The sequence below is a fragment of the Amblyomma americanum genome, chromosome 5 (assembly GCF_052857255.1).
Source record: "Amblyomma americanum isolate KBUSLIRL-KWMA chromosome 5, ASM5285725v1, whole genome shotgun sequence".
Taxonomy (NCBI): Eukaryota; Metazoa; Arthropoda; class Arachnida; order Ixodida; family Ixodidae; genus Amblyomma; species Amblyomma americanum.
The window spans coordinates 22,412,918-22,429,967 of NC_135501.1; the positions used below are offsets into that span (position 1 = coordinate 22,412,918).

At 44.7% G+C, this 17,050-nt stretch overlaps 1 protein-coding gene across 1 annotated transcript in view; it reads left to right on the plus strand.

Annotated features, from left to right (window-relative positions):
* Nucleotides 1-17,050, plus strand: part of MED17 (mediator complex subunit 17) — an 87,386-nt gene that overhangs the window by 35,031 nt on the left and 35,305 nt on the right. The gene's annotated exons all lie outside the window — the stretch shown is intronic.

Sequence of the window (17,050 nt, forward strand, 5' to 3'; positions counted from 1 at the left end):
CCGTAAACGAGAGAACAGGAAGTGGACCTCGAAGAGCCCCAATGGTGAGACTAAAAACGAAATCGACTTCATAAAATGCGCTCAACCTGGCATCGTGCAGGATGTGAAGGGCATCACAAAGGTGCGCTGTAGTGACCGCAGAATGGTAAGGTCTCGATTTAGCTTAGACTTGAAGAGGGAACGGAAGAAGCTAGTGAAGAGGAAGTCCATTAACGAGTTAGCGGTAAGAGGGAAAATTGAGGACTTCACGATATCGTTACAGAACAGATATTCAGCTTTAACTGAGGAAGACGATCTTAATGTAGATACACTGAACGATAATCTGACAGCTATCATAACAGAGTGCACAGTAGAAGTAGGCGGTAGGACAGCTCGACGGGATATCGGCAAGCTATCTCAGGAAACGAAAGATCTGGTTAAGAAACGCCAAAGCATGAGGGCGGCTAACCCTATAGACAGGATAGAACAAGCAGAGCCATCGAAGTTTATAAATAAGTGCAAGGTAGCCTACCTAAGGAAGTCCAGTGTGGAGAGAATCGGGGAGAATCGAAGAACGGAGGTAGCCTGAAAGCGTTGAAGAGGAAACTAGGCATAGGTAAAAACCAGCTGTATGTGGTAAGAGACAAGGAGGGCAATGTCATTACCAATATGGATGAGGCCCATTTCATACGCTGCGACTAGAACGAAAACAGTCGTCCTAGCCGGCGAAGCCGCAGTGTGATTTTCGGCCTGTGCTTTCACATGCAACGTGTACCCAGCGAATTGGGTCGGAGAGACAGTCAAGGTTTCTTGATGTTTGCATAGGCAATTCATGATTAAACGCTACACCAAATGTGTTGATGATGTTATGACCAGCGTATTTTTAGATGCAAGGATTATTTGGTATGTTTTGATTAGAGTAAACAGTTTTGCTTCCAACGTGGCAACAGCTCCCACGTGACTGTACGTCGCACGCCGTCTCAGCGCTCCCCATTGATCAGTCGCAGAGTGAACACACGAACGCTACGACTGAATACCAACCGGACAGAACTCGATTGCAAGCCGTCTGCGACTAGACCGACGACGGCCCTCCCCAGTCGCAGACCGACTGAATTCGCAGTGTAGCAGGCGAAAATCGCATGCATGTGGAACTGGCCTAAGATAGTTAAAGTAGCCGAAGAGTTCTACACAAACCTATACAGTAGCGAATGTAATCAGAGCGTTAATGAGAGAGACAGTAGCGCACAGCAATGCGTCATCCAGACAGTAACGAAAGAGGAAGTAAAGAAAGCCTTAGGAGCAATGCAAAAGGGAAAAGCAGCTGGTGAGGATTAGGTAACAGCAGAACTGTTGAAGGGCGGAGAGGAGATGGTGCTTGAAAAACTAGCCACTCTGTATGCGCTATGCCTTATGACCTTGGCTGCACCAGAAGCTTGGAAGAACGCAAACATTATCTTAATTCATAAGAAAGGAGACGCCAAGGACTTGAAAAATTACAGACCAATCAGCTTACTGCCCGTTGCCTACAAGTTATTTACTAAGGTAATCGCTAATAGAGTCAGGGCAACCTTAGACTTTAATCAACCAAATGATCAGGCAGGCTTTCGTAAAGGATATTCCACAATAGATCATATTCACGCTATCAATCAGGTGACAGAGAAATGTGCAGAATATAACTAACCCCTATATATAGCCTTCATCGATTACGAGAAAGCATTCGACTCTGTGGAAACCTCAGCAGTCATACAGGCATTGCGGAATCAGGAGTGTAGATGAGCCTTATTTGAAAATATTGCAAGATATCTATAGCAGTTGCACAGCTACCATAGTCCTCTATGAAGTGAGCAATAAAATTCCAGTAAGGAAGGGCGTCAGGCAAGGAGATACGATGTTGCCAGTGTTATTCACCGCCTGTTTACATGAGGTATTCCGAGGCCGGAATTGGAAACAGTCCGGGATAAGAGTTAATGGAGACCTGAATAATTTGCAATTCGCTGATGGCATTGACTTGCTGAATAACTCGGGAAATGAGCTGCAAAGCATGATCAATGATTTAGACCGGCAGAGCAGAACGGTGGGTCTAAGAATTAACATGCCGAAAACCAAAGTAATGTTCAACAGCCTAGCAAGGGAGCAGCAGTTCACAATTGGAAGCGAGGTGCTGGAAGTGGAAAAGTACTTAGGGCAGGTAGTGACAGCATTTCCGGATCATGAGAGGAAAATAACCAGAAGGATAAGAATGGGGTGGAGCGCATATGGCAAATTCTCGCAGATCATAAGTGGCAGTTTACCAATATTCCGCTAGCGAAAAGTGTACAACAGCTGTATCTTGCCGGTACTCACCTACGGAGCAGAAACGTGGAGGCTAACAAAAATGGTTCAGCTTAAGTTAACGACAACGCAGCAAGCCATAGGAAGAAATATGATAGGTGTAACGTTAAGAGACCGGAAGCGGGCAGAGTGGGTGAGGGAACAAATGGGTGTTAATGACATCTTGGTCGAAATCAAGAGGAAGAAATGGGCTTGGTCAGGGCTTGAGATGCGAAGGCAAGATAATTGCTGGTCTTTAAGGGTAACGGAGTGGATTCCAAGAGAAGGCAAGCGTAGCAGGGGGCGGCAGAAGGTTAGGTGGGCGGATGAGATTAAGAAGTTTGCAGGATAGGGTGGCGCAGCTGGCAAAGGACAGGGTTAATTGGAGAGACATGGGAGAGGCCTTTGCCTTGCAGTGGGTGCCGTCAGGCTGATGATGATGATGAAACGTGATAAACACAGCGCGCTGACTTGGAGCACAAGCCGCGCGTCACATTCGGTGCAGATTTGCTGATTTTGGATGAGATAGCGAGAGCTGCGGGCTGGCTTGGAAGGCTGCCAAGGCTGCGCAGACGCTGGTACCAGCGTCGCCCGGACTGCCCTAGATGGCGCGGCCGGCGGCACGCTTACCACTATGTTTGTCGCCGTATTTACGTCTGCCATGCACTCTGTATGTGAGAGCAGTGCGGCGGCCATATTATGGACGCGCTTCGGCACATGCTCCACTCAACCACTCACGCCCGCGGTACAATTTTTCTGCAGGTTCGTTTCCAGCCAGCAATGAAATTTCGTTGCATTGAAAGTGCGCGAGAATCTACTTCATTACATTGAGACTAAAAATACATGGTCTTCTATGGACCTGAAGTTATGAAAATTTGAATATTGCATTATATCAAGGATTTTGTTATATTAAAGCTCGTTACGTCAAGGTTTAAGGAGGGATGCGGGGATCAAATCGCGAAAATCGCGGAAAAAAATCTATTTTTGGAAACCATGCGTTTAGGTATCTGCAACGCCTAATCTATGTTGTATTAAAATGGTTTCTCTGAAAACGCACTAAATAAGCCCGAACAAATTTAATTTGTCAGTGTGCAGTGCGAGAAAACAGTTGTAAATCGCTCAAAATCACCGCAGTTCGCGGTGCCATATCTCGTCTTTCGCGTCACCAAGTGCCGCCATCTTGGTATTGTTTGAAAGGTCAAAGTTCCGCCGTTTTGTTTCTGAATCCTTCAGTCGTCGCCATCTTCAGTGATGGGAATGCTGCGCCAATTGCGCCAGTCTGCGCCATTTCGATAAAGCTGCTACATGCTGCTCCAAACAGGGGCTTTCTTGCGAAACTGCGCCAAAACGAGCCGTCGCCAACGTTAGGTACTACCCTGCGCAGAAACTATGCTCGCGACTGTTGTCCGCCATTGAAGGCTGAGATAGTAGCCGGTAAAATCCAGTACAATCCAGTTCTCAGTCTTCATCTCTGATGGGAGAGCATGGAGGAAGGTGGGAGAGTGACTGAGCGAGGGTGTCACTGGTGTAGCCGATGAACGCTTCTCGCTTTCCACCGCGTCCGAGCGGTTCCGGCGGGTTTGTGCAGCGTGGCCAGTTGTGTGGCCTTGGCTTGTAGTGCTGTGGTACGCGCTCTTGCACGCTTCGGCCGCTCGGTCGCCTCGACGGCGTGGTTTCAGCGGCGTTGTGGCGGTGTCACGATGGCACTCTCGAAACTGAAAGGTAAGCTTTTTCTCTTTCCTTGTGCCTTTCAGTTTATTCAAATGAATTTCTCTGCACATTGCACGGAGTCAATGTGTCGGGGTCCAAATTTAGAAACTGAACGTGACTTAACAGTCACAAATTGAGCGAATGGCAACGGCTGCTCGTCGCAGTACTAACGATTACGTAGTTTGAGCCTGCAGGAGTGTGTGCTGCTGATTCCTGGTTTGATCACTGTTTATGAAAGAGGGCGCGTAGTTTTGTGCGTTCGTCTTAAGCTAATATAACTGATTACTTCGAAAGCCCTGCAGCATGTGGCGTGCAGGGCAGCCATGTAACGTCGCTCACTAATTTCATATTGCCATGCGCAGTTCTGAGAACTCCAGGGTTGAAATAAAACTTGGCTTGTAGTGCTGTGGTACGCGCTCTTGCACGCTTCGGCCGCTCGGTCGCCTCGACGGCGTGGTTTCAGCGGCGTTGTGGCGGTGTCACGATGGCACTCTCGAAACTGAAAGGTAAGCTTTTTCTCTTTCCTTGTGCCTTTCAGTTTATTCAAATGAATTTCTGTGCACATTGCACGGAGTCAATGTGTCGGGGTCCAAATTTAGAAACTGAACGTGACTTAACAGTCACAAATTGAGCGAATGGCAACGGCTGCTCGTCGCAGTACTAACGATTACGTAGTTTGAGCCTGCAGGAGTGTGTGCTGCTGATTCCTGGTTTGATCACTGTTTACGAAAGAGGGCGCGTAGTTTTGTGCGTTCGTCTTAAGCTAATATAACTGATTACTTCGAAAGCCCTGCAGCATGTGGCGTGCAGGGCAGCCATGTAACGTCGCTCACTAATTTCATATTGCCATGCGCAGTTCTGAGAACTCCAGGGTTGAAATAAAACTGCAGTGACGTCTGGGCTGCCCATGACAACAGGCTTGCGGCACGAAATGGATAACTCGCACGCAATCGGGCCATTTATACATGCCTTATTCACTCGACATGCAAGGTCGCTTGGTAGTTTCGGATTGTCTGGCTATGGAGCCTACGGAATGCGTTTTCCTGACATCACTTGGGCGGTAGGAAGATATGTTCTCAAAGCAGTGCCTTTGCAGCATGAATGTTTCATGGATATGAACAGTGAACTCATGCTAAGTAGTTTAATGTAGCGGCTTCTGAAATAAGTATATATACCGCGTGCGCATGACGCCATAATTTTTCGCTTTTTTATAAGTTCCGAAAATGTTTGCGAATACAGTTAAATGCCGTTATAAGTGGCACGGCAGCAACATGTCCTGATACAGCAATCGGGAGGCGGACATTTCTCACTAAATTGGTTGGCGCCGTCATTCCCAACAAATGGACCCCTTGCGTAGCAGACATAGGGTGTAGAAGGCATTCGTAATAAAAGACACGTTACATTTGCATTTTGACCAAATATATCGCTGATAATAGACAGTTTAACTTCATATGTTGGCATTCTTCCCTACACCGCAGATGCGGCACCATCGCTCGCACCTCGCGCACGCATCCATGTTAGAGGTAGACCGACGTCAACACTGGCGTGGTATTTGTTACTATTACAACTTATACACAGCGGGTCGGCTAGCTGTAAAACAGCAACGAGGGGCTCCTTAAACGTGAGTGCTTTGTAAAGGGCTTGCAACCTACAGGCGGGGGTGCAGGCGCTACTGCCTACGAGAATGGCGGAAACGCGCGACAGACGTGTACTCGTGCCCGTGTCGTCGCTCCCGTAATCAAGAAACTTTCGAGTCGAAACTCAAAGAAAGGGCCACGGAATGCGGCATTTTGCGGCCCGCTAGCTATACGATGAAACAACAAGCAAGCCTCTTCTAGCACGCCCGCGACGTTCGTATGATTTTGGCGCTGCGTTAACGGCCGTCATATGTCACCTCTGTTCCTGTTCTCGAAGCATGGCAGGCTTAGCGAATTGACGGCGGAAGCTTTCAGAAACACGGAAGGGAAACAATGAGGTTGTTATTTAAGGCAACAATTAACGGGCGGGTAGGGGATACGCGGGAGAAAGCCTCCGCCCTTTTGCGGCGGCCGAGGCCTGATTAGCGCGATCGCGCATTCAAAGCTGGTGCGCTCTTTGTCGGTGATGTTTAGTGAGCTGGTTTATCGCAAAGTGGTACTGCTTTTATTATAATTACGCGTTCAGTTTGTGTAATGGACCTTGCTCTGCCAAACATCTAGACAAGCCTTCAGTATTTAGAATTTGCAATTTTTACGCTACAAATTTTGGCACTTTGCTTATTCTGGAACTCCATTTATCTCAATATGTTCTTTTGTTTTTACGTGTTCAAGTTAAAGTATAGCCATACTTTTCTTCAGCAAAGTAGTGCAAGAAAGAGTGCCAGTATGTGCAGCTTAGGTGCTGTGAAAGCCCTGAACTGTGCTAAGCAACATAGCAGATGAAAGTAAAAAGCTACTTTTGCAGCTATTAAATTTGTGCAACAAGCTATAATCTCCTCTTGTTAAACTCCTAATTACTGGATAACATAAAATGAAGGACAGATCAGCAATTGATGTAAACATGAAACCTGGCATATCTGGGACGTCTTGTTAAGAAACAAACTCTGCTCTTTAATATGTGTCGGTTATAATTTTTAATATTCAATTCTGTATCGACGAACGTGTTCTTATAACCTGTACTGCCACTTGTGGACGAAGCGAAGAATTGTTATAACATGACTATTGCGGGAAAAGAACCATTGTGTTTCCTGGGCCTTTATTTTTTTTAGAATATGTTTAAGCTCTCTAGAATTATTATTCTCTAATTTACAGGATCGTATTGCTTGTCTAACAGCTTTCTGTTTCATCAAACTAACATTATTATTTGTCGTTTGCAGGACGCAACAGCAAGTTTAACACTGACCTATTGAAAGATGTCGACGGCAACGGGGATTGCTTCGAGGTGTGGTGCAGACCAGGAAAAAGGGATGAAAATGCTTACTGCATTATTTGTAACCAGACAATCAACTGCTCACAGCATGGTGTCACAGCAGTGAAATGGCATTCACAGAGTAAAAAGCACTTGGAGCTGACCAGTAAGCTTCGGGACCCCGATGGGAGGCTGAAGAGGCCAGCTGCTGTTCAAGCAGCGTTGGACTTTTCATCAGCGACAGGCGTGATGACTCATGCAGACCGTGTCACAGCCAGCGAAGCACTTTTTGTTTTGGCACTGACGATAAAAGGTCTCCCGTACTCATGGGCTGATACGGCTACACCCCTTCATCGCTTGATGTTTCCCGACTCGAAGGTGGCTAAAGATTTCTGTAAAGATTTCTCCATTCCGCATGGGAATGCTGACATTGAGCGAGGCTTCAGCCAGAATAGAAGAGTTTCGAATGATAGGTCGAACTTTGTCTGGCAAGCGTGAATGGTATTCGCCACATGATGTCATTTGCCAAAAGGTACAACAGTGACCCATGCCAGCTTTCATTTGGTCCAGACGTCATTAGGGCCGTTAGAGGCGCATCTAAACGGTATGCAGAGCGCATTGCCTGTGAGCAAGAGGAATCGAAAAGGCTACGTGCAGGTGTGGATCCAGTGCTAACAACTGCCAGCCTGTCTAAAGCACAAGCAAAACAGAAGGTGGATGAAGCACAGCGCATGTTCAGAAATGCTGAATTGTTGATTCAGCGGGGCATAAAGCTGAAGAACTTCAGTGACATTGCGAGTGGCCAGGCAATATTGAGCCAAGCTAAAGAACAAATAAGTGATAGTGTCTGTCATCTCGCTGCCTTTAGTAAGGGCCCAGAGAAAGGAACATAGGGCTGTCCAATTTGAAATCAGTATTTGTAAAGCACATGCCTGATTTCCTGTCATTTCCTTTGATTCTTGTGTGAAGGGTTGTCATACATGCTTACTGCAAGCCACATGGTCAGTTCCTTTTTTTTTTTCAAATGCAGTTTTAGTTTAGTGGCTGCTTTTGTTTACACTTATCATTTATTATTTTAATGTTTTGAGTGCTTCGGTCTCAGTTTGTGTTGCTGGGGAAGTCATATATTTATTTGTCTTCCGGTAAAATTACCATGCTAATGATAATCAGTGGTAGTCAGTATATACTTTGTGTGTTTCTGTATTGTATTGCATCTATTTATGCTCTGCAGTTCAGCGGGTATATATTTTTCGGTATGATCTTTTATTATGTTATCTAGTTTACCTGAAATTTCTGCTGCACAATGTTTTGTAATAGTTGTTTTGCTGGCAAGCGGTTTTATTTTCAAGGTGAATTTTTATTTGAGCTGGTTAGCATTTGTTTATTATGTGTTGCATTTGTGCTGTTTCTGTTGCAGATGGCAGAGCAGTTTTAACAGTTGTGCTGCTAAAGCCATGTTTTGCTGTTCAGTAGTTCCTTTTCTGGCTTCTTTTACTTATGTAGTATGTCATGTGGGAGTCGCTGCAATATTCCTGATACCACAAAAAATCATACCTGTTTTCTCGAAGTGTAATGGGAACTTAGTCATATTCAAATAATTTTGATCTGCTGTTCTGTGGTTAGGTGAATTGTTATTTGTGATATTTACAAGAGATGGTGTTACAAATAAAAAGCTATAAATTTGTCTTCTGAGCTTTTTTTTGAGATGCAGTCTCTTGCTACAAAATGGGTGACGCTTGCTACAAAACGAAAATTTTCCTGCTACAAGGCCTGCTACAAAATGTTCTTGGCCATTCCCATCACTGCATCTTGTAACAGTTGCACAAACACAAAAAAAGTGTGGATATGCCTGGGGTGGTCACACGGGCCCTCCGATGAAAGCAGGCCTTCAATTGGCTGCCGGTTTGAAAGGCGCCTCACCATTGGTTGCTGCTACGGCAGTGGGCAAGCTGGCAACCACAGCGGACCGCTGTTTTCTGCTTTGCAAACCACGCCGGAGTCTTCATTTGACGTGCAGAATTCGGGTTTCTGAAAGCGCCCAATTAGTAATGGATCGTTGCTCATTTGAAAAGAAATTTTTGACGAAGCACGCCTTTGGAAAGCGGAAGCGCAAGCCTTCTACGGCAAGAAAAAGACAGCGGCCAACTGGGAGAAGCGGAGCACCCGACTGAACATACGGAAACGTGCTGCACTATCTTGCACCGCGTGACTCCAGCATGAGGATTCATAGCGCACAGAATACACAGGACACAACACAAGCGCTTGTGTTGTGTCCTGTGTATTCTGTGCGCTATGAATCCTCATGCTGATTACCCACTAGCCCGAACCCTGACCCTTCTAAGCGACTCCAGCAACGAAGCCGACATTCGCCCTGTGCCATCGACGCCGATAAACCAGTCAACGGAAGACGCGCCAACAGAGTCTCTTGCCCCTTTGCGTACGGCCACGCGAATCGGTAGCCGAGATCGCAGTGTTGGAGGGGACGCCGGCAGAGATGGTGGCGCATCTTGCGACACGGACATGCAGCCTGCGAGTGAGCCCCAACCATTGACGAGCTACAGTGTGATAGCTGAAGATTCACCGAACAAATCGTCACCTGAACGTAGCCCCATTCAGGCACGCCTCGAGCCGCATTTTGTGTCGTCGGCAGTGACGGCAGAAGTGCAGACATGCAGCGTTCGCGACTCCCTTCGCGCAGCATCCACAACTGAACGGAAGTTTGGTCAGCACTGTCAAAGGACGAGCATGCCTTGCTTTTTGCAATAGAGGCGGCAGTAAATGAGGCAGTCGTGAAGTACAATTCATGGTGCCAAGGAGCCTACTCGGCAATGTGTGCCACCTTGGGTGTGCATCATGGTGCCCTTGCCGTCCAGAGGGCTCAAGAAAAAAAACCAAGAACACCGGAAGAAGGCGTCCAAAGCTCACCAAACAAAGAGGCAAAAGTGCAAGAAGATGCCTGACAGCAATGATGCAAAAAATTACAGCTCTGGTGCTTTCTAATAAATGTGCAGTGCTTGCAAAACTTTAGAGCCAGTTTCCTCAGAAGTGAGTTTTGAGCCGACTGACCTGCTTGCAGAAAGCATAGAACAAATATGCCTTGTGGGATTTGCATGTTGTTTGTTGCCTTTTATTTCTTAGTAAATTCTCTATGCAGTGACGTTCCTATATTTTTAATAACTATCTCAATTTTTTACTGTTTAGCTAAATTGGCATGTTGATAACTACCGCATTTTTCAAACGGATATAATGTCCTGTGTAAAAAAAAATAACGGTGATAAAAATATTTGGAGAATGTCACTGCATGAACTATGCAATTGTGGTGAAATATAAAAGCAACTATGTGCTTCTATCACGTTTTTTTGTCACGCCAGGCTTTCTGCAAGTTGGGTTCAAATAAAAATTTGTAATGTCAAAACTACTCAAGATATATCAATGAAATTTTGTATTTAGTCATTCAGCACACTTCCCCATAACCGTGCCAAATTTCATTGCTCTACTACAAAAAAATAAGGAATTTCACTCTGATCCCCACCTCCCCTCTTAACTGTACTTAGATTCGTTATGTCAGAGGTTAACACGCGAAAGTTTGTTATATTTGAGGTGGCATACCGAGGCTTTTTATATATGAGGCAGTGCAGTAATGTTCATTATATCCAAAATGGCCACACGTGATGGCGGTCAGCATTTCCGCTTGCACAGGCCCTTCTAAAGCGCACACGTTGAAAGAAAAATTTCCACCTCACTGCCATTTGGGCTGATGCCATGTGGAGTTTCAGAAATCACACTGATCGGTGGGGCTTCTGCTGGCAACTATTGCAACGCACCCCATGGAGGAGCCACTCATGACAAGATTATTTTGCTCTATCAATGCATTTATTATGCCTGTCCTTACTAATGGTCTAGTCTGGCAGTTGGAGTGCTCGCCAGCTATGGGCTAAGTTGGCTCAGAAAAAAACTCATAGAAGCTACTTCCAGCTTTCTAAGTTTCATGTTATGCCCACGGTTTACTTTCACTAGCGGTGTGCTCACAGATACTCAGAATTTTGAGTATTTTGCTCATAGTTATTGCTGTTTAAGTTGAGCCTTACAGCAGTTGTACAGCTTGCAGTATTCGAGGCATTCAGAAGTTGCGAAATTTTATCTTTGTGTCAACTCACGGCCAGACGCCACAGTGTTTCCGTACAGCATTCACTTATCACATCAGTTTAATTTGCTTTTTAATTTGTGGCAAAAGCATATGTGCAACCTAATTCTAGGCCTTGCATATATGCGTTGGCGCTGCTGAGGGCCGCTGCGCACTCGCAAATTGCAAAACAACATATGCAACTCAACGTGACATGTCACTGCGTCGTGTCACTACTCTGCAGTTGTATATGAATGGGCTAGCGAAGAAAGCAAACGGGTGCCACTGTTTGCATCATTTTTAATCACAACGATAAGAGATGCTGTGCATACGGAAATGGCTTGTGGAGAAGAGCAGCAACTGCTTTCGTTCTGCACAATTTTCGACTGTTAGAACCTGGAAACTGAGTATTTTAAAGGGACACTACAGGAAAATGTCAAGCAAGACGGGTAGATGATTCCTAAGGAAAACAGCCAGCGTTTTTTCTGCCCTAATAAATGGCTGCATTGCGAAAACACTACAAATGAAAGTTCCAATACCCTTCCACATTCAAAGCACCTGTAAAAAATTAACTGCCATGACATCATTTTTATGATGCCTTTGCAATGTAGCTCTATGACCAATCAGAGGTGCCGCTTCCAATGACCAGAAACGCAGCCAGCAACAAACACTAGTCTGCTCATCCCATGACTGGTCAGTCATCAGTCGTCACGGCAGCAAGGTGCATCTGCAGGCCGGGTCAGCCGCCCCACTATACCTCACCTCCCCCAACGAAAGACAGGTGCTCTCCGCTGCACGCTGTGCATCTGCGTCGCATTGCAACATGTGCGTATGGTGTAAAAGGGCTTCATGGATGCGAAAGAACCTACATCAAGTACTCATGCACGTGTACTGTCAACGACCGATTGGTTCGGCTTGCCAGGTCCCAGAAAACAGTCTGAGTAATTAAATAGTCAGAAAAATGTGTGAACCTAAAAATAATCTTTGTGCAAAAAACCAGCTTCAAATATTGTGAACTTTTAAGCTTCCCACATTCTACCTCCAAGCGGTAATATTGGACTTTCTCTTGCTTTCATGCTTGCGTCATGCTTTCGGCATGTCCGCACCACCTCATGTCACAATGCCAGACAGTGCGACGCAGCCGTAGGTCATGCCACAAATGAATGTATGTGCTGTGCGAAGCAGGAAGTCAGTTTCCACTAAGACCGAGAAAGGTAACCCACGGGATGATGCAAGAGAAGCGAGTACTATATTTACCCCCCCCCCCCCCCCAAATCACATTTTCGAAAAAAAAAAAAAAACTTCGAGGTTGTTTATGCTTGGCCTTCAATAGCTGAATGCGATAGCATTATCCAGCAGCCGTCATTTTCCACACGTTCCAAAACGAACATGTGTTAGTCACTGGACTACTCGTCCACACTTGCGCCATCATCTTCACTAGCACTGCCGTCGTGATCGCTGCTGACGAAGCGCTACCTTCAAAACTTGTGAAACGCGGCTGGCAGTAGTCAAATGCGTCATAGCTGAAGAGAAACTACGCATGAATGGCGTCGGCTCTTCCATCGGCTACCGACATTCCCCAGCACCGCTGCCATTCTGAGTGGGGGTGCCGCCTCGATTGGAACAGCGGCCCTTCCATCAACTATCAACGCTCCCTTGAGCGCCGAGCGCGCATTTGAAAGTAAAAAGAACGCTTGTTGGACGCTTGAGCTTCCCGTAGAACGTGATTGCTTTATCGGGCCCCCGCCGCTTATCAGCAACCACAGTTAGCAGCCACGTGTGGGAAGTGTGGGGTGCCAGTTTGCTGCTTGTCGATAGCCGCCATCGGTCGCCGCCGGCACGCGCGAGGAGGGGATGCCAGTTTTGTGCGTTGACATAGCAGCTGCTCAAGGCCAGCACCGAGAGCGATGCGACGGAGCTGTGCGGCAAAAATGCAACCACGCTGTAGCATGCCCAATATCTCGTTTGTCTCGCATTTGCTTAAAGTGCCATTTTTTTGTTTCTATTGTAAGTCAACCCTCCGCACTTCGGATCTTCAAATTTTGAAAAATAGGTCGACTTACAATTGTGTAAAAACGGTACGCCCACCCCCCCTCTATCCTGCGCCACGGGTGGCGTTGTCCCTGCCACAGCAGATGCTGCAGCTGTCCATTTCAATGTGATCGCATGCTCTTTGTAGGCCAACTTGATGGCAACAAAGAACATGCCGTTATCTCAAGTGGCAGCAGTGCAGTACAAATAGCCAAGCCTATTCAAGCCAGTCCCTCCGATTTACTAAGTTTAAATACAAGGTAGCGCCTTTCACGGCGGTGGAGAACCGGTTAGTCCTGACGGCAATGTCCGCAGCAATGCTAGCGTTCAAAAAAACAAACATTTGGACTCCAAAGAGTGAAATATCAGTCGTGAAAATGTACACATTCTGTGAGGTGGTTGACATTTCCTAAGCGAAATTGGAAATACCGCACAAGTCTGAATTATTGGAGTCTGAAAAACCGGTCGGCTACTGTACATCGGTGATGATGATGCAAGAGAGTAACCTGTGATGTGTTGTGCACTGTCATGAAGTGTACGCATAAGCTTTGAGGGATTCTCAAAAGCACATGAGCAGCAGTCATACTCTAAATATATTTTTTTTCTTTTCATTTCACATTTCGAATTTGATTTAATGTTTCTGTATAGGTAAAAAAGAGATTTGTTGCCTGCTGCCAGTTTTCGCCCAACAAGCCACTGATGGCTTTGGAATGCCCGGAAGTGTTGTACTGTACTGGCTGACAAAAAATAAGCTGTTATTATTATTATTTTTGGTGCTGCATGTGGCCGCTGTTACCACACCAGTGGTCTTTGGTGGTTGTCATTTAATGGGTACATAGCTTTGAGCAAAAAGTTTATTTCACTAAGTAATTACATGAAATTTTTTCAGCACATTAGAAATAATTCTATGACCAGTCTCACAGATTTCATGGTTACCTCTCTAAAAAACTTTTCCAAAAAAAAAAAGTTTTCCTCTTTACTTAGGGAAAAGGCTACACAATAAAGAAAAACTAGCAGAAGGCTGGTTTGACATTCATTGCATTGCTCGTGGCATGCTACGTGTTAAGACATTTTGGAATTTTTTTTCATAGAGCACTAATTTTGGTTGAATTCACACAATAAATTTAAAATTCACAAATATGAAAAACAAAGAATGTCTTGAACTGCACCAGGGTCCTAGGATTGCAACAAAACAAATGGTGAAAAAATGGATGAAACAGTCGTGAAGAACTCTTCTCCGCTAGACCAATATCCAGGAAGAAAACCGTAATGAAGAAAAACGGTCATTTGTTTGGGCGTTTCCCCGCAGTGCACAGTCTCCGTGGCTCACGAAACAATTTTCTTCGAATATTTTCTGGCTGATTTCAGCAATGAAACTTTGGGACAGCACAAAAAAATTAGGTCTACAAGCGGATTTATTTATTTATTTATTTATTTATTTATTTATTTATTTATTTATTTATTCAGGTACCTATAGCACTCGTTGAGGGCATTTTTGTTGGGGGGATACAGTTGCAAAACATCGTCATGCAGATGACACTGTAAATAACAAACAAACAATAAAAGTACAACGCATTTCAATACTGTGCAAACTGATAACAAAAGAATCATGAAAGCAAAAAAGACGTAAATGGCATATTGTAATATGAACGAGCATATACAAAAATTCGAAAATGCACAGCAACACAGCACACACAAAAAATCCATTCAACAAAAGTTAATTCAACAAAAGGCGTGACAAAGCATTTTCAAAAGAAGATTGTGAGGCTAAGACAACTTCTTCTGGCAATTTATTCCAGTCATGCACTGTTTTGGGAAAAAATGAGTTAAAGACATTTATACATCACTGGTATGCTTGAACCTTTAAAGAATGATCTAAACGGGGGGGTATATAGCTGGGGGCTTTCATATATGAATCTTTAGGCAAACCTGCTGCGCCTATAAAAATATTGTAAAATAGTATTTGCGTCTGTCTTGCTATAGAGGCCAGCCCAAATTTTGCACTGCTGAGAGGAAATTTTGGTGAAATCATAATTTGCGGACACAAACCTTGCTGCTTGCCTTTGAATTCGTTCAAGTTCGCTGATAAGTGTTTTGTTTCAGGGTCCCAAGTCGCACAACCATATTCTAAGATGGGACGCATGTTTGTCAAGTAGAGTGTCTCCTTCAAATCAGCAGGTGCCTGCTTGAAATTGTGCTTTAAAAAGTTTAACACACGGCTAGCTTTGGTAGCAATATGGTTCGTGTGGTCGTTCCAAGAAAGGTTGTTTGCGAAGATGACACCCAAGTACCTGTAATTATAAACAAATGATAAGTTTATCTCGCCTAAATAGTACTGGGTATGTAATGGTTGCTTTTTATTTGTAAATTGCAGAACTTTACATTTTGAAAAATTTAATGTCACGTTCCATGTTTTGTACCATGCCAGGACAGAGTCGAGATCACTTTGCAAATCATAGGAGTCGCTTACACATGTGACGTCACGGTAAATGCAACAATCGTCAGTATACAATCTGACCCGACTAGAAACCTGGTCAACTATATCATTGATAAATATTAAAAAAAGAGGAGGGCCCAGAACTGATCCCTGGGGAACACCCAATAAGACTGCAATACCTGATGAGCTTGCGCCTTCAAGAATAACGTGTTGCTTTCTACCGACAAGGTGCACTTCGAGCCATTTCAGCAAGGTGGGTGGAACTTTGAGGGCATGCAGTTTCAGTAATAATAAATTCTGTGCGACAGAATCAAAAGCTCTGAAAATCCAAAAATATCAGTCAACCTGGTTACCACTGTTAATTGAAAAAGCAATATCGTGAGCAAACTCTATCAGTTGCATATCGCAAGAAAATCTCTTTCTGAAGCCATGTTGCATTGGACAAAAAAAGTTGTTATCTTGGAGGTGCTTAAATAAATTAGTGTAAATGATGTGTTCTAGCGATTTGCATATGTCACTTGTAAGGGAGATAGGCCTATAGTTTACAGTTTTTGTTTTGTCGCCACTTTTATGTATAGGAACTACGTTGGCGCATTTCCAGCCATCGGGCAAGGCGCCGACATCCATTGATTTTTGAAACAGCGTTACTAATAAGGGAGCGACAGAAACTGCACAGTTCTTCAAGATGCAGTTCGGAATACGGTCAGGACCAGGTGTCGTGTTTACCTTGAGCTTCTCCAAAAGTAACACTATTCCATGTACTGAGAAATCTATGCCACTCATCTCCGTAAACTCATTCACAACATGTAAACCGCCAGTAGGACATGCCGATAGAGAAAAAAACTGACTGAAAATAATGATTAAACTGTTCAGCCTTGCCTTCTAGATTTGAGCTATAGTTGAAGTCACCTATAATATCGGGAATCAAGGTTCGAATGGCGGTGTTCATCCAAAGCTTATCTGTTCGACACTTCGATGAAACTATGCATGATGGAACATACGTCTGCACTAAGGCCAGGAGTTTTTTCTTCAGTAGGTGCCACATGGAATGTATATCAAGTCTGGAACTGTGATGTCTAAATTCTGGGAGAAAGGCATCGAGTTCACGCGATATCGAGACATAGTCTCCGCTGTTGTAATGAAATGCCGTACGTGGTGGTGGCTCCCTGCGGTGCTCGGCAAAGCAGGATAATCTTGCGATTATCAGTTCATGGTCGCTTAAACCGGGAATTGTGGTGGTTGAAGAAACGAGGGTGCGATCGTTGCAGAAAATCAAATCAAGTACATTTGCACTACTACAGCGTATTCTAGTTGGGCATTCCACAAACTGAAACAGGGAATGAGTGTTAAACATTTCATGAAAAGCAGTATGAAGAAGCAATGTAGTCTTCATATTCGGCTTAAGGGAGACCCATTCTACATTAGGTAAATTAAAATCACCACCTAAAATAACGTAAGATGCATCCAGGGTTAGTAGGATGTTGCTCAATTGAAATAGGGGTTGCGGTGTTTTAGGCGCTGGAGATTTGTAAAATGAACCAATAGCCATTGAGGAATCGTTAGCCAGTATGACC